At 40.0% G+C, this 18335-nt stretch overlaps 1 protein-coding gene and 2 pseudogenes across 2 annotated transcripts in view; all 3 read right to left on the bottom strand.

Moving 5' to 3' along the window:
• The window catches only part of KIF2A (kinesin family member 2A), an 87668-nt gene that overhangs the window by 46302 nt on the left and 23031 nt on the right, over positions 1-18335 (bottom strand). The gene's annotated exons all lie outside the window — the stretch shown is intronic.
• On the bottom strand, positions 6746-7920 carry LOC104679602 (annotated as a pseudogene).
• Positions 7792-9276, bottom strand: LOC115892022 (annotated as a pseudogene).

The following is an 18335-nucleotide window of genomic DNA, read 5'->3' as shown; positions in this document are numbered from 1 at the left end:
CAAACCTAAAGGCCCTGAAGGTACTAACAACTGCAGGTTGTCAGCTAACTGCATTCCCTGAAACTGGAATTCTTTCTTAGAGAGGCATTTAAGCAGTGCACCTGCATGGTTGCCACAGCATATAAAAAAGAGGATGAGTTTAATTGGTGTTGGAAATGAAGAGTGAACCCCAGAGAGCCATAAGCACCCCATTCACCATCACAATCTGGGAGGAGCCTACCACTGCTGCATCAAGCCCTGCATCAATCACCATCTCTACAACATGAATAGTGAGGCTGAGACCTGGCAGCCATCCTTTCCCCAACCGCCCGTGGCAACCCCACAACATACTAATACCCACTAGTGGGGACAAGATGATTATAGCAACAAAGGTTTTGGAGAAAGTAAAATAGTTTAATAAACCATTGATATGGTTTTATCAACAGAAAGGAAGGAAGTATTTCAGCCTAAGGAAGATGTATTTGAATATCAGACTACTGTGAAGAATATGAAGAGGAAATGAAGGAACTGAAGAGGCTGTGGTTGAGGTTAAAGAAATGACACACCTAGCTATCAAATCTAGTTGGAAAAAAAAGAAAAAAGAAATGAGCTACCAGGGTGGAGCTCCATGCAATTACCAGTAGAATTACCACAATAACGAGAATGTGCATATTCCAAAAGGCAAGACCAACACAACCATTCTTATTGTTGGGCATCTACCAAGATACTCCCACCCTTCTGGGCAAGGAGTGACTTAATGTACCATAACTAGGTGTACAAAAAACAGGTGGGCCAGTGGAGAAAACACGTACCAGGAATACAGGTCACAAATCCACATGGACCTCAATTTCCAAAGACAGCCTAGAGATATTGGCAATGAGAGGATAAAGAAAATCAAGGAGGCCAGGCACAGTGGCTCACACCTGTAATCCCAGCACTTTGGGAGGCAGAAGTAGGAGGATGGCTTGAGCCCAGGAGTTTGAGACCAGGTTGGCAACATAGCGAGACTTCAACTCTATGAAAAAAATGTAAAAATCAACATGGTGTGGTGGTGTCCACCTATAGCCACAGCTACCTGGGAGGCTGAGGTAGGAGGATTGCTTCAGCCCAGGAGATCAAGGCTGCAGTGAGCCATGATTGTGCCACTGCACTCCAGCTTGGGCAAGAGTGAGATCCTGTCTCCAAAAAAAAAAGGAAAAAAAAAAAAAAAATCAAGGAGACAACATCCAGTATCAGCAGTCTTCTCAGTATTGGAAACTCTATGACCTCAACCAGCAGTGTATAGATCCAGAAAGCCTTAAATCACAAGTTTGCAGAGTCAAAAGCATCTGATCTAAGACTAAACTCTAGAAGTTGAGCAGGGCAGAACTGAGAATTATGTTGCCTTATCTCTACCATAATCCAGTTTACTCATCCAACCAGAAGTGAGTATTAAATCCCAGCAATAAGAAATGAATAAACAAAGTCTTAAGCATTTGCTTTTTGCCAATTAATCAGATAACTAGAACCATCTACACTACCTACAATACCAATGTAGCATGGGGCTTTATTTGCACCAAAAGACGTCTCTAAAAAATGTTATTTTCCTTTTAAAAACCAACTTTGCCCAATATGCCTTTAAATATTTTTAAATTGTCTTATATATGGCTTTTCATTGAACTACTCAAGTACCTCTTTTTAAATTGTAATACAAATTTATAATTTGTTTTCTTTTAAAATTTTTGTTTTTTTCTTTAACAAAGGCATCCAATGATTTATTTCAAAAGTCAAATAGTAAACACCTGTTAACAAAGGTGTTAAGTAATAAGAGAAACAATAATAAGATACATGAAAAATTTTTCAAAGGAAAAAAATCATGATATGGTGACAACATATAGGCATAACAAGGTTTCAAGTCTGGATGACTGGGAGAATGATGGCACTAGGGGGAGAACAATGAGATGCTCAAGTCTCAGTTGTTAATAGGGATCATGCATAGATGTTAATAAGACTAATCAGGACTGGAAATATCTTTCCCTAGAAAATGCAACAATCTTTCCATGTGGCCTTCCAAATACCATCCCATTTCTCTGATCCACCTGAGAAAACTCCTGTACTCCATCTTCACTAACTCATTGCCCTTTGACTCTCTTTGATTCACCATTTACTTTACTGTGAATTATATCACATACACTTCTACATTAACAAAAAATAATAGAGCAAACACCCGTGTAACTACCACCAGCTAGGTTAAAAAACACTTTTGAAACCCCATACATTCCCCTCTGAAAGATAAGAACTGCTAGGTACAGTGGCTCACGCCTGCAATCCCAGCACTTTGGAAGGCTGAGGCAGGTGGGTCACCAGAGATCAGGAGTTTGAGACTAGCCTGGCCAACATGGTGAAACCTCGTCTCTACTAAAAGTACAAAATTTTAGCTGGGCATGGTGGTGCGTGCCTGTAATCCCAGCTACTCAGTAGGCTGATGCGGAACTGCTTGAACCCGGGACGCAGAAGTTGCAGTGAGCCAAGATCGCACCATTGCACTCCAGCCCGGACAATAAGAGCAAAACTCCGACTCAAAAAAAAAAAAAAAAGTACTAAAAGTAACTACCCTGACATTTGAGATAATCATACTTTAGCGTTTCTTTATAGTTTTATCACCTTTAAATGTAACACACTCACATTTGAGATAATCATACTTTGGCTTTTCTTTATAATTTTATTACCTTTCAATGTAACATACACTCACAAATCTAAACAGTTTACTTCTCTTTAAATTGCATATGCTTGGATTAACACTACTTTAAGACTTGTGGTTTTTTTTTTTCTCAAGACTATTTTTTGTGATTCATTTATGTCATATATATAAAATGTATATAACTTATTTTCACTACAATATAGTATTTAATTGCATGAATATACATTTTATCTATTCTACTATCAGACATTTGAATTGTTTTTATGCTTCTGCATTTAGCAACAATGATGCTATGGACATTCTTACATATGTGTACTGGTACAAATGTGCAATAATTTCTCTAGAATACATAAGAGAATAAATACAGAGTAATTGAGTCCACATATATAAAACTTTTCTCTTCAGTGCCATGATGTTTCCTATCTATAGTAGCTGTGTGATAGTTTGTATATTAATCCATGCCTAAATCTCATGTAGAACTGTAATCCCTATATTGGAGGTGGGGCCCAGTGGAGATGATTGGATGGTGGAGGTGACAAGATCACTGGGGTGGATTTCTCATGAAGGTTTAGCACCATCCCCTTGGTGATGAGTGCTGTTCTCACGACAGTGAGTTCTGTTCTCTGGCTGTTTAAAAGTGTGTGGCATCTCCCTCTCTTGCTCCTGCTCCCCCTTAGCCTTCATGAGGCCTTCCCAGAGGCTGAGCAGATGCCAGCATCATGCTTCCTGCAAAGCCTGCAGACCCACAAGCCAATTAAACCTCTTTTCTTTATAAATTACCTACTCTCAAGTATTTCTTTATAGCAATGAAATATGGACCTAACACACAGTATCTATAATGATTTGTAATCCCCCTAGCAATTACTCGACATTCATGAAAACACTTAATATTAGTCAGATTTAATGTATCAAATATGGTTCTAATGTCTCTGATTTAATGAGGTTTTGCCTATTTTTGTGCTTGTTGGCCATTCAGGCCTTTTGAGTACTGACCTGAGTGTTGGGGCCTTTTTCTTTTGCCTGCTTCTCTACAGGAATTCTATATATATTCTTGGTATTAATCTTTTGTTGTATGTGTAACAAATATTTTCTATAAAGTTGTGGCTTATCTTTTCATGTTCTTTATGGTGCCTTTTGATGCATTTAAGTTCCTGATTCTAATGTAGTCAAATATATGTTTTTCCATTATGGGGTTTTTTTTGTTTTTTGGTACATTATGAAATTTTTCCTAAGATTGAGATCCGTAAAACAGTCTCTTACCTTTTAAAGTTTTACAAGCCGGGTGTGGTGGCTCAGGCCTGTAATCCTAGCACTTTAGGCGGCTGAGATGGGCAGATCACTTGAGATCAGGAGTTTGAGACCAGCCTGGCCAACATGGTGAAACCCTAACTCTACTAAAAATACAAAAAATTAGCCAGGTGTGGTGGTGGGTGTCTGTAATTCCAGATACTTGGGAGGCTGAAACAGGAGAACTGCTTGAGCCCAGGAGGCAGAAGTTGAAGTGAGCCAAGATCATGCCTCTACACTCGAGTCTGGGTGATAGAGCGAGACTGACTCAAATAAATAAATAAAATTTTACAAAACCTTTCATATTTGGGACCTTAATCCATTGGCATTTTGATATTTTTTCTATAACACAATTTCCTTTCCAGGACCGTTTTCTGAAAATCCCCTTTCCCCTCTACTTATCGGCAATACTACCTGTGTCATAGTTCAAGCATACGTGCATGACTTTATTTCTTTATCCCTGAGCTAAAATTATACTTAGTATTATAGCTTTGCTTATTATTAAGTCTTGCCATATAGAATAAGCCCTCCTGCCTTATTGTTCTTTAAGAGTCTCTCTGATCTTCTTGGCCTTTTGCATGTCTATATAAACTTTAGAATCAGCTTGTGAAGTTCCAAAAATCATATAAACCAATAATCACGAAACACTACCTGTTGGTATTCTGATTGGAATTGCATTGTCTGTTTTGTTCTGGATTTTTATATCATTAATTAAGAATGACACTGGCCAGCAATTTTCCTTTCTCAAAGCTACTTTTTTTTTTTTTTTTTTTTTAGGAGTTCAGGGGTCTCACTCTGTGCCCAGACTGAAGTATGGTGGTGTGATCATGGCTCACTACAGCCTGTGATCCTCCTGCTTCAGCCTGCCTGCCAAATAGCAAGGATTACAGGCATGCACTACCATGCCTGGCTAATTTTTTTGTAGAGACAGGGTCTCGCTATGTTGACCAGGCTGGTCTTGAACTTCTGGTCTCAAGCAATCCCTCTGCATCAGCCTCCCAAAGTGCTGGGATTACAGGTGTGAGCCACTGCTGCCAGCCTCTCATAACAATCTTATTCGATTTTGGTATCATAGTTATACCTTTTTTTTTTTTTGAGACAGTCTCGTTCTGTTGCCCAGGCTGGAGCGCGATGGTATGATCTCGGCTCACTGCAACCTCTGCCTCCCGGGTTCAAGTGATTCTCCTGCCTCAGCCTCTTGAATAGCTGGGAGTACAGGCACGTGCCACCACACCTTGCTAATTTTTGTATTTTTAGTACAGACGGGGTTTCACCACGTTGGCCAGACTGGTCTGGAACTCCCGACCTCAGGTGATCCACCCACCCCAGCCTCCCAATGTGCTGGGATTGCAGGCATGAGCCATCGCGCCCGGCTGGTTAAGCTAATCTTATAAAATGATTTTCTATGACAGAGTTTTCCCTTTCCATACTCTAGAATAGTTGTATTTGGTAGGCACTTGTTAAACCATCTTGCTTTGCGTTATTATAAGATCCAATTTCCTTAATTACAGAATTATTAGTTTTTTATTGTTTTCATAATTATATTTTTCTAGGAGTTTTAGATAAAGTTTCTGTATTTTTGGCATCAAGCTCATAGTATCTGTTTAATGCCTTTGGCATCTGATATGATGTCAACATTTTCATTCCTAATATTTTGGTAAACTTTTTTCTCTTAATCTCACCTGGGATTTGTTCATTTGTCTTTTCCAAGAATAATCCTGGCTTTGTTGAGCCTTTTTTATTAGGTTATTATGTACTTAATTTCTGCTATTATTACTTCTTTCTTTCAACTTACTTTGGGCATATTTTACTGTTTCTTCCCCTTAAATTCTTAAGATGAATGCTTAAGTCATTCACCATCCTTATTCTTTCTTTTTTCTTTATAAGCAGCTAAAGCTACACATTTCTTTCCCAGAACTGCTTTAGCAGCATCTTACAAGTTTTTACATGTAGTATTTTTGTTATTGTTCAGTTCCACCTATTTTTCTAATTTTCATGACTTTTTGTCTCATGAGTTATTTAGAAATGTTCTCAAATTCCACACATGGGAGTTTTCTAGGTATCCTGTTAATGATTTTTAAAGGTGAGATAACTGACCAATCAGGACAGACAGAGCCACAATAATTGGTATGACTTTCCCAGTGCACAGTGGCTGAATACCCCTGTATTTCTACCATAACTGTACTGGGCTGCCTTGATGGAAAATTTCTTATAAATCTAGCTCTAGGAGCAAATCAGCCCCATTTAAAAACCAGCATTTTTAAGAGGAGCCACACAAGTCCTTGTCTTCAAACAGTGGAACTGACTCTGACTCTCCTTTTTTAAAGTCACTTTCTCCCGCATCATCCTACAGGAATCACTTTTGACATCCATGCCTGCTTCAGCCTCACCCATCTCTTAGAATTCCTTTTCCATTACTAATCCATGATCTTGTTTTTGAGCTCAGCTATGCCTTTTTGGTTTCCTCTTATGTGTTTGGGACAGAAGAACGCCAATACATGAACTTTAGTGTACTATTTTGACCAGAAGTCTCAATCCATCTTTAAGTCATAAGTCATATTCACAGAAAATGAAGTCAGATTTGAAAATTCTAAGTTTACACTGTTACATAAAATCAGTACTACCATATAAAAGATAACTTATAGTTTCAAAAACTCTATGGCTTTTTAAAACTTAAAATCCAGAGACATATTTAAAAGTTTTCCATTTTAATTCAATCTAGTTGTAAAGATAAATTAGTATAGAAAATGTCATGTTAGAAGTAAAACAAAACACTTGCAAAGAATTTTTTTGATTTTTTATTAAAATATATTTAATTAAAAATAATACCCACTGTGGCACTCTCCTCCATTGAGAGGGAAAGGGTGATGAGGAGGGGCTGGCAATGCCTACCCCTAGGAATCCGGACAAGCCCTGCCTCCCAGGTTCCCCTCTATATCCCCAGCTTTCCAACAGGCTTTGACCTCCAGGCAATTGGTTCAAAGTTGCAAGTGCTTGTGGCCCTCCTTTGAGCTTCCCCAGGCCCACCTGTGTACAGAATTCAAGGGCCACCTGGACAAACTCCGTGCTTTTTCTCATTCTTGGGATCCTTCGTTCATGCTACAGAGAGGATCTGGGGGCAGAGTGGAGTCTCCACTAGCCGGGATAAGGGAGGAAAAGGACAGTAATGGGGAACAGGGCCAAGAAGAGGGATGGTGATGAATACTCCGTAACAGGATCGGGGAGCAGGGCACTGGGTCACTCAGCATGTATAGCCCTTCCAGGCCCAGTAGCTCCATGCACAGCTCATCTTCCAGCCCTAGCCCCAACTCCAACCCTACTACTGACACCTCAAAGCCAGACACAGCAGCCAGGGTTGCTGCAATCTCCTTAGAGAAACCTGGGGAGGAGTCTCCTATGAGGATGATGTTAAGACTTGAGCCACAGCAGGAGCAGTGGGGGGTCAAGTTCTGGTAGTTGGTGTGGGGATCCTGAGGGCTGGCCACGGGCCCCTCACCTTCTAAAAATCCAGGCCCTTTGGAAAAGCCAGGGGGATCCATCACCAGGCTGGTTTATGGGCTCTCCATGCTGAACTGCTCCAGTTCCCCAGGCTGAAGTCACTCATTGGCCAGTGAAGACTTGCCCAACGCCAGGGGGCCAAGGTGGGTAGTATTCCATAATCCAATTGCCTGCCCACCTGCACTGAGCAGGCCTGAGAGGGCAAGTCTGGCTGCTGCAGAGACTTTGGGGTATGTGGCTGGATGTGCAGATTACTGGTCTCCAAGGGGATACCCTGAGTGATGGAAGATAGGATGGGTGACATTGGCAAAAACTGTTTAGGCTGCTGCTGTTGGGACCTTCTGGCATCAGCTGGACCCGCAGGCAAACTTAGAGGGCTGAGGGGTACAAGGCAGTGGTGGGGGGGAGGCCCAGGAGTACAGGTTGAGTAAGTTAGGGGCAGATGAAGAGTAAAGTGGAGAACGAGAGGAGGAGGAGGAAGAGGAAGAGGGGGAGGAGGAGGAAGAGGGGGAGGAGGAAGAAGATGAAGGGGGGGAGGAGGAGGGGGAGGGCCAGGGTACTTAATGAGGGGTGGCCCAGGAAGGTAGTAGGCAGGGCATAGTGGGCCAAGGAGAAGGGAGGTAGTGAGGGGTGGCTGTGGGAGCCCTGAAGATGGATCTGAAGACTGCTCAGGGAAGCCTGGAGATCGGGATTGCTTAGGGAGGACCACAGGGATGGGTGGCTAAGAGGTGAACAAAGTCCTGATGCATCATGACCTGGGCCCAAGACCAGGCCCAGGCCCTCACTAATGCCCAGGTGAGTCATGATATGAGTCAAATTGGAAGTACTGTTGCCCCTATTCAGACTAAGGTAGGCTGTCTCCTCAGGGTCCAGGCGGGTGGGCAGTGCTGGCGGAAAGTGCAAATTGGTGAGGTCAGGTAGCGACCTCCTCCCATATCCATTACTCGTGGCAGGTGGGAGGACAGGCACATTGACAAGCTGGCCAGGAGATGGAAAGATATTAATTCCAGGGACTTCATTAAGACCAGGGTCAGGATGAAGGTGATGACAGCTTCTAAGTATCCCATGGCTTCAGCAAATGCTTGTCACCTAGGAGAACTTCTCCTCAATAGCAGGTACTTTGGAGTCCATTTTACCACCCAGAAATGTTGGGTGGGCGAGATGCTGGGAGATGTGGGGCCTGAATAAGTATCCTGGGAACTGGGGTTCATCACACTTGTGTGAAGCGCAGAGTCAGAGCTTGTCCTGTTAAATGCAGATGCTGGGCAAAACAGGTACCCCTTCTCTGCAGGGAAATTGTCCCAGGGGATAGTCCTTAACCAGCTGGACACTTGGGGAGGAGATAAGTAGGCAGGACTATAGGAGAGCTGTCAGTGTGGTAGGGTATTGGCAGAGAACCACCATACCGGGAGCTCCTTGTTTACAGCAGTTGCAGTTTTTGAGTGTGTAACTGGGTGGAGCCGATGTCCATTATCATCTCCTCGAGGTCCGCTGCGTCCTCAGCCTGACACTGCTTCTTGCAGCGTGATCTCACTAAACTTGCACAGATTGAAAGCCAAGGCTGTGGCTGAACAAGGTTCATTTGCCCCTGCCCCCGATGTCACCATCTTCCTCCCCTGTTCCTTCCTGACATCCTCACAGTACAAGTCACTGTTCCTTCCTCAACACCTCCCAGCATCCTACTCCAGCCGTAGCCACTGCCGCCTCAGCCTCACGAAGAGTTTTGGAAAGTACAGGCAAACCCTGCAGAATAGCTCCCCAATCATTATTTTCCCAATAGAACACCTCTTGGTTTCTAATACCAAAACCTCCTAAAATGTACTTTTCTCACAATGCAAGATTTTTCTGGCCAATATTTATGTAAGGAAACATTTATATTTGTATGTGACAAAACTCAATTGGCATTTTAAATAAAAGACTGTGCAAGAAAAGTTTGGAGCTACATTCCAAATATAATCGATAGACTGTTAGTATCACAGTAGACACAAAAAATCATGCCAAGTTATCAAAGTGATACAAAATGTAGGTACAGGATGATGCTTTTATCATATTCAGTATGAGCCATTTACTAACACAGTTTGCTTGTCCTCAAAATGTATTTCTATAGCCTCTCATATATTTGTTTAGCCTTTGTTTTGTTTATTGCTGAGTATCTAAATATTTAAGAAAATGGAAGAAAACAGTGGGAACAGGCAAAAAGCAATTATAATGGAAGAAAAGATTTTACTATATATAAACCTGATCTGTTAATCTCATTGTTTATTGATCACACATGATGATATTTTACTTATACAAAGGTAATTAATAGTGGTTAGTTACATTTCTGAATGTGGTTAGGGAGTTCATGTTGATAGACTGCCATTTTTTCCCATTTAGTCTACATTCAACCATTTGACCTAAAAAAATGACAATTTCATATGGTTCAACTTAATATAAAAGTAATGTTCACCCCAAACTTAGATGTCAAAAATTTATAAAAATAAATGCTAAATGAAACATAATATTTTGAAATATAATCTTTAATCAAAGCCATTTTATGTTTAGCTCATTTTAAGAAATATTTTTTACCTCATTTAAGGTTCAACTTTTTATTAGGGTGAAATTAAAGAAAACAGTTCAGATCTCAACTTTTTAATATCTGTTGGTAAATATCAAGACACATGATTTTTAAAAAGAAAAAAGCCACAAATGACTTAACAGAACACACATGCAAATTTAAGCCATCTTTGCTTCAGTGAATAAAAATAAACACATGAATTCATATTTCAAGACTTTCTAATCTTTCAGATAGTTACTTAAGATCTGCTATTAGTGCTATTTGTCATAAAAGCTCATATATTCATTGAGCTGTCAAAAACAAGTTTTACATGTTGACAATTGCCTTTTGGTCTCTGAATACAGGATCCTATTATATGTTTTCTAGTTCACAGCTGAGTTCACAGCAGCTGTGAGGCTAAGAAATGCCAGCAACCAATTAGGCTGGCATAAACCTTGTCTAGCATATAAAGTATAATTTGGTTGCAAATGGAGGAGACAAGAGCCAAAATAAGTCAGCCAAGAATACTAATAAAATTTCATTACAAGTATTTAAAAGTCAGAATATTAAAAATCTAACAAAAATATGTATTTTATTAAGAGGATATAGTAGTAGAACGTTAGGAAAAATACAAAAAAGCAACAATCAATTATTTTCAGATCCAAGCAGTTTTTTAAAAGGTTGCAGTTGTTTCTGACATACCTAGGATTACAAACTCTATTTTTTTTTTCTATTTCTAACTACCCTAATCAAAGGATTGTGGTATATGACCATACATATGCCAAGTCTTCCCCCAAAGTGAACATTATTTTTATCAGTTTCCCTTTAGATGTTTCTATGAAAATGTCTCTTCATACTTTTAAAATATTAAGACCTTTATAATTTTGTTTTTTTTTTTTGAGACGGAGTCTCACTCTGTCATCTAGGCTGGAGTACAGTGGATGATCTCAACTCACCAGAACCTCTGCCTCCCAAGTTCAACAAGCAATTATCCTGCCTCAGCCTCCCAAGTAGCTGGGATTACAGGCATATGCCACCATGCCTGCAATCCCATAAAAACAATTTTTTTTTTTTAGACAGAGTCTTGCTCTTGCTGCCCAGGCTGGAGTACAATGGCGCGATCTCGGCTCACCGCAGCCTCTGCCTCCCCAGTTCAAGCGATTCTCCTGCTTCAGTCTCCCGAGGAGCTGGGATTCCAGGCATGCACCACCACACATAGCTACTTTTGTAATTTTAGTAGAGATGTGGTTTCTCCATGTTGGTCAGGCTGGTCTCGAACTCCCGACCTCAGGTGATCCGCCTGCCTTGGCCTCCCAAAGTGCTGGGATTACAGGCATGTGCCACTGTGCATAGCTACTTTTGTATTTTTAGTAGAGATGTGGTTTCTCCATGTTGGTCAGGCTGGTCTCGAACTCCCGACCTCAGGTGATCTGCCTGCCTTGGCCTCCCAAAGTGCTGGGATTACAAGCATGAGCCACCGCGCCCTGCCTAGACCTTTATAAAAATTTCAAAACCTAAATATGTTTAAGAACAACAACTTAAATTATTAGCAAAAATAAAACTTCAGTTATAAGATTGTTTATAATGGCTATTTCCAAACCCTTTGAAGTTGTTTAAATCTGTTTTGTTTAAAGTATGATAAATTAAAAATATAACAAATCAATGCTTTATAAAATATTACTACAAAAAATATAATTTAAAAATTTTTACACATTTTTAAAAAAGTAGTCACTGGTGATTCACATGAATACAGCCATGTAAAGAAAATTAATAGGAAAATCTAGCTTACATGCCAATAAATTAAAATATATAGTGTATCTATTCTTGATAAAACCTCTAGCAACCCCTTCCATTTCCAATCAGAATACCACCAAATAATTTAAAAGCATTTTTAATAGACTTTAAAAAATATGCTAATAAAACTAATTATCTCCTGTACCTCTCAAGCAGCAACTAAGAGGAAAACATGCATAAATATCCATTCTCAGAAGAACAAAGAAATATTACTCTGAATTGTAAAATCACACATTCAGACCAAGTGTCTGGCAGAACAATGTTGTTTCCAGAAGAAGAGTACAATACATAAGCTTATTCAAAGTGGTTGGTAAACAGACACTTGAAGGAAATACTTTCTTCCAAGTCATTCCGCACCAGATAAATTATCTTAGAACACACTGACGGTAAAACCTTTGCCACTTCATATCAGGTAATTGATTAAAACCTGTCTTAAATAACAGGTTTTCCATCTTTCTTTCTTTTTTGAGACAGGGTCTCACTCTCACCTAGGCTAGAATTCAATGCTGCAACCTTAGTTCACTGAAACCTCTGCCTCCCGGGCTCAAGTGATCCTCCCCTCTCAGCCTTCCGAGTAGCTGGAACCAGAGGTGCCTGCCACCACATCCGGCTAATTTTTATACTTTTTGTACAGGCCGGTTTTTGCCATGTTGCCCAGGCTGGTCTCAAACTCCTGGACTCAAGTGATCTGCTCACCTCGGCCTCCCAAAGTGCTGGGTCTACAGGCTTGAGCCACTGCACTGTGCCCGGCCCCATTTTTCTTAAATGATTATTAGGTACATAAAATAGTGGTTCCAATCAATTGTATATTTAGTTATTAAAACAACTACCACTGTAAAATGCAAATTCAAAAATTGTACTGCCATCTTTCCAAGTTAAATCATAGAAAAACATGTTAGTAAGCTTTCATTGTCTAAAGAAGTTTAAGATTGGTCTTCTAAAACAGATACAATTCCTTTTTTCAGCTTATTAAAAGAATTCTAAAAGGATGCTCCTTCAAGAACATGAAAATAATTCCCCTCTTTAATACGTTTATATTATAATCTTATAACTGCAAAATGGAGAAAAGTTGGGAAAACAAAGATTGTCAAATGTTGCTTTAAAATAGACTAAAATGAAAAGGATGCTACAAAAAAGCATTATTTAGAAAGTAGAAGTTAACTACTTGAATATACACAGTAATATTCATAGTAATGTTAACTACACTAATAGTTACACATTATATCTTGGTTTTGCCAACTACCTCAAAGCAGTTATTATTTATAATCTAACAGTAAATGTCAATTTATTCCTAGGTGCCACTGACCAGTAAATGAGGACAGAAAGAAATTTGATTTGTTGGAGGTCACACAGCAGGTCAGCAGCAGATCCAGCAGAAGTCAAAGTCTCAAACTCTGATATTCAGGTTGTGTTAGCTAATCTAAGCAGTGAGGAAAAGAATCCTTCATGAGGACTATGTAGCATTACACCTTCTTCAATAGCTTTAGTGGAACAAGAAGCCATTAGAGAAGGACATAAATAATGTCTCAGCTGACACTGGTAACAGTGCTGTTGCTGTTTAGTAAATCTCTGGGGAATGTGACTTCGCCAAACATAGAGACTTTTCTGTTTGGTTTATCACTCTTAAGATGTTAGTTTTTTAACTAAACCGAAAGTTTTAGTATTTCTTTTCTTAGACATTAAACATAAACACAAACCTGAAAGTCTGACACAAGGAGAGGAAAAAGGAAATGATATAGCTAAGATTTTCATTAAGAAAATACAACTTAAAAATGGGACAAATTTTATTCATATTGAAAACAAACTATGAATTTTCAAATTCTTACCTCATCTATTGTTTTGAAAAGGGATGTAAAAACTCAGTAGTGCTCAGTTCCTATGGGCTGATGGGGAAACTTTGGATCTGTTGAGCTGCACACTAACAATTAAGGTAGCATTATTATTTAGAAGGGCCCATTGTGCAGCTTTTAGAAAAGTTTCATTCAGAATTTGCATAAGAATAATAAGAAAAATGTCATAAAAGAGCTATGATAGCATCAAAAAGTATTAAATCAGGCTGGGCACGGTGGCTCACGCCTGTAATCACAGCACTTTAGGAGGCTGAGGTGGGTGGATCACCTGAGGTCAGGAGTTTGAGATGAGCTTGACCAAAATGGAGAAACTCCGTCTCTACTAAAAATACAAAATTAGACAGGCGTGGTGGAGCATGCCTGTAATCCCAGCTACTAGGGAGGCTGAGGCAGGAGAATCGCTTGAACCCCAGAAGCAGAGGTTGCAGGGAGGCGGAGGTTGCAGTGAGCCGAGATCAGGCCATTGCACTCCAGCCTGGGCAACCCTGGGCAACAAGAGCAAAACTCCGTTTCAAAAAAAAAAAAAAGGTATTAAATCACTGTAGTTTCCTGATGTTATTCAGCATATTTGGGGCTGGGGAAAGGCAGGGTTAAAACGCCGTCCAAAACCACTTGTAAAGAGAACAAAAAAACCAAAATTCTAAAATCACAATGTAATATGATTATGATTCTAGCTGAAATAGTAACAATGTTAAAAAAAAAAGTTAACTAAATCTCAAAACCTATAAGTCTCAATTAAAAGGTTGTTCTTCATATCTACATTCCTTTCGGTAACAGACTATACTAAATGTATCTTTACTCATGTGTTAAAGAATAAAAGATTTCCTATTTAGAATACCAAAGACTTTTACAGTGGTGGTGTTGAAGCAACATGTTGCCAATAGTTCTAAATTCTGAAGAACTCTTTCCCAGGTGTTCTGAACACACTAAGCAATGCTATCTAATTGTGCCCTGGCTTAAATTTTTATTTACCCAAAAGGGGATTCCATACCAATATAGCTGTGCTATTCTGTGAACTTTTCACAGCTACATATACATATCACCTTCTCTTATGCATACATCGTAATGAGACAGGGATCTTGTGGAATGTTTTTCAACTGTCAGTGCAATGTTACTATTGCTCTACTCTGTCATCCCAACTGCTGCTCCACTCTACTTATGGGAAGCCTATGATGATAGTGGCCCTGAGTCACAGAAATTTCTACTTTCAAAGCCTGGCCAATTTCGGTTAGGGGAATAAATGATCACTCTTCTAAGCCCTTTTACCACTAGGGTAAAATGTATATTTCAAATTCAGTGCTGCCAGAACTAAAGATACATAAAGAAGAATGAGATCATTGAAGCTCCGTGTGGCAAAAAAGGCTAAAGTCAGATTATGAGTTTGGTTTCGTACATGTGAAGTTTAAGATATCTGTCCAGTGGAGATATGAAGTAGGCTGTCTAATAGACTGGAGATGGTCAAAGCTGAAGAAAAAAGCTTGGGGATTGTCAATTCAAATCATGCATTCTCAGTGGGGGTGATATCCCCAAGGTGGTAAAAACTGGCTCTTTGGAAGGGCAGATCTTAGATATTACAATGGTTTATGGCCCTTCGAAGGGCCACAACCTGTACATAGATGTAGAGAAATTTCACCGCGAAGGGGTGATTAGGCAATAAAGTAGTCAAAAGGCTTCTCAGGTAGAGCAATAATGGAAAAAAGGTTTGCAAAACACCAATACAGACAGTATTTTTTAAGACAATCAAAGTGGATGTGACCACTAAGAGAATGAGAGTAGAAGTTCTGATCTTTAAAGTTCTGTACAGAGGTCAGGGAAATGAGATACCAGCAAAGGAAATCAAGAAGTTACCAGAGAAAAAGAAGAAAAATCAGAAGAGTAGTCACAGAAGCTAAGCGAAGGTATTTCAAACAAAAGGGAGTGAATTAACTGTGTCAAATGCTGCTAACAGATCAAATAAAATAGGAGCAATGCCTAAAAGTGAAAGTAGTCAAGAGGTTTTTGTTTTTTCTTTGAGGCAGTGGTTGGATCTCAACTCACTGCAATCTCCGCCTCCCTGGCTCAAGGAATCCTCCTACCTCAGCCTCTTGAGTAGGTAGGACCACGGGCATGTGCTACCATGCCCTGCTTACCTTTGATATTTTTTGTAAAGAAGGAGTTTCCCATGTTGCCCAGGCTGGTCTCAAACTCCTGGGCTCAAGCGATCTACCTACCTCAGCCTCCCAAAGTGCTGGGATTACAGGTGTGAGCCACCACACCAGCCTAAGAGGATTTTTTTTTTTTTTTTTTTGATGGGAGAAATAACAGCATTCCCATATTGATAGAAATGATTCAGTGAAGAAAATAAATGTTGATGCAGCACAGAGAGACCACTGAAGTTGTGACTGGGCAGGTGAAGAGAGATAAGATCCAGCATACGAGTGGAGGAAAGGGGCCTAAAAGAGGAAGAGAAAAAAATGTGTCCACAGTAAAGTAAGAAAGGCAGTCATAGGCACAGATGCTAGTAGTTGGATAGATGTGGCTGACTTGTAGTTCTTTTCTGGTTGCTTATATTTCTTGGTGGTGAAAAGACAAGCAAGGCCATTTTGCTGAGAGTGTGGGTGAGCCAGGGGCAAACATCCTCAAGGAATGAGGAAAGTTGGCAATATCAGTAAGATTATCTATTTGATCCCAGCACTTTGGGAGGCTGAGGCGGGCGGATCACGAGGTCAGGAGATCAAGACCATCCTGGCTAACACAGTGAAACGCTGTCTCTACTAAAAACACAAAAAATTAGCCAGGTGCGGTGGGGGGCACCTGTAGTCCCAGCTACTTGGGAGGCTGAGGCAGGAGAATGGCATGAACCCAGGAGGCAGAGCTTCCAGTGAGCCGAGATAGCGCCACTGCACACCAGCCTGGGCGACAGAGCGAGACTCCGTCTGGAAAAAAAAGAAAGATTTCTATCTGAGAAACCAGATATATGGTGTCTCCACTAACCAACAGACAGAATGCAAAAACAGAAATATGGGGATAAAGGCAATGGATTCCGTTTTTGGTAAGTTTAAGATAGTGGCAGGAAATACATGTGATAGTATCTAAAAGTAGATCAGAAACCAAGAGAAATATTTGGTCTGTAGAGGCATTTTTTTTTTAACTTTTATTTGAGGTTTGGGGTTCATATGCAGGTTTATTACACGGGTTAAACTGCATGTCATCGAGGTTTGGTATACAAATGATCCCATCACCCAGGTAGTGAGTAGAGTACCCAATAGCCAGTTTTTCAACCTTCCCACCCTCCCTCCTCTAGTAATCCCAGGGTCTATTGTTACCATCTTTGTATCCGGTATTTATCGTATTTATCCAATGTTTAGCTCCAGCTTAACTAGTTCATTGTTAATGAACATCCAGGTTGATTACATGTCTTTGCTATTATAAACTGTACTGCAATGAACATACAAGTACAGGTGTATTTTCTGTAGTAATAATTTATTTTCCATTGTGTATATACCCAGTAGTGGGATTGCTGGGTTGAATAGTTTTAAGTTATTTGAGAAATCTCCACACTGCTTTCCACAGTGGCTGAACTTATTTACATTTCCACCAACAGTATGTGAGTGTTCCTTTTTCTCTGCAACCTGGCCAACATCTGTTATTTTTCTGACTTTTTAATAATAGCCATTTTGACTGGTGTGAGATGGTGTCTTGTTGCAGTTTTTACTTACATTTCTCAAATGATTAGTGATGTTGAGTATTTTTTCATATACTTGTTGGCCACGTCTGTCTTCTTTTGAGAAGTATCTGTTCATGTCCCTTACCCATTTTTTTTTTTCTTTCAGAGCAGGAATGAAAGTTTATTAAAAAGCTTTACAGTTGGGCATGGTGGTTCATGCCTATAATCCCAGCGCTTTCGGAGGCCGAGGCAGGTGGATTACCTGAGGTCAGGAGTTTGAGACCAGCCTGGCCAACATGGTGAAACTCCATCTCTACTATAAATACAAAAATTAGCCAGGCATAGTGGCGGGCGCCTATAATCCCAGCTACTCGGGAAGCTGAGGCAGGAGAACCACTTGAACCCAGGAGGTGGAGGTTGCAGTGAGTTGAGATCATGCCATTGCTTCAAGCCTGGGTGACAGAGAGAGACTCTGTCTCAAAAAAAAAAAAAAAAAGAAAAAGAAAAAGAAAAAGAAAAGCCTTACAACAGTAAGGAAAGGAAAGGAAAGAAAAGAAAGAAAGCACAACTTGGAAGAGGAATAAGCAGGCGACTTAAGAAAGCAAGTGTGTCCCTTTGCCCATTTTTTAATGGGACTGTTTGCTTTTTGCTTGAATTGTTTCTTATAAATTCTGGAAATGAGACCTTTGTCATATGCATAGTTTGTGAATATTTTCTCCCATTCTGTAGGTTGTCTGTTTACTCAGTTTCTTTTGTTGTGCAGAAGCTCTTTAATTAGCTCCTATTTGTCATTTTTTTTATTTTTGTTGTAATTGTTTTGGGGACTTGGTCATACATTTCTTTGATAAGGCCAATGCCCAGAATGGTACTTGCCAGGTTTTCCTCCAGGGGTTTTATAGTTTGAGGTGTTACATTTGTCTTTAATCCATTTTGAGTTAATTTTTGTGTATGGTGAAAGGAAGGGGTCTAGTTTCAATCTTCTGCATGTGGCTACCCAGTCTCCCCAGCACCGTTTACTGAATAAGGAGTCCTTTCCCCATTGCTTGTTTTTGCTGAAGATCAGAT

Source organism: Rhinopithecus roxellana, chromosome 3 (assembly GCF_007565055.1).
Source record: "Rhinopithecus roxellana isolate Shanxi Qingling chromosome 3, ASM756505v1, whole genome shotgun sequence".
NCBI lineage: Eukaryota > Metazoa > Chordata > Mammalia > Primates > Cercopithecidae > Rhinopithecus > Rhinopithecus roxellana.
This window is presented reverse-complemented; position numbering and strand designations above follow the sequence as displayed.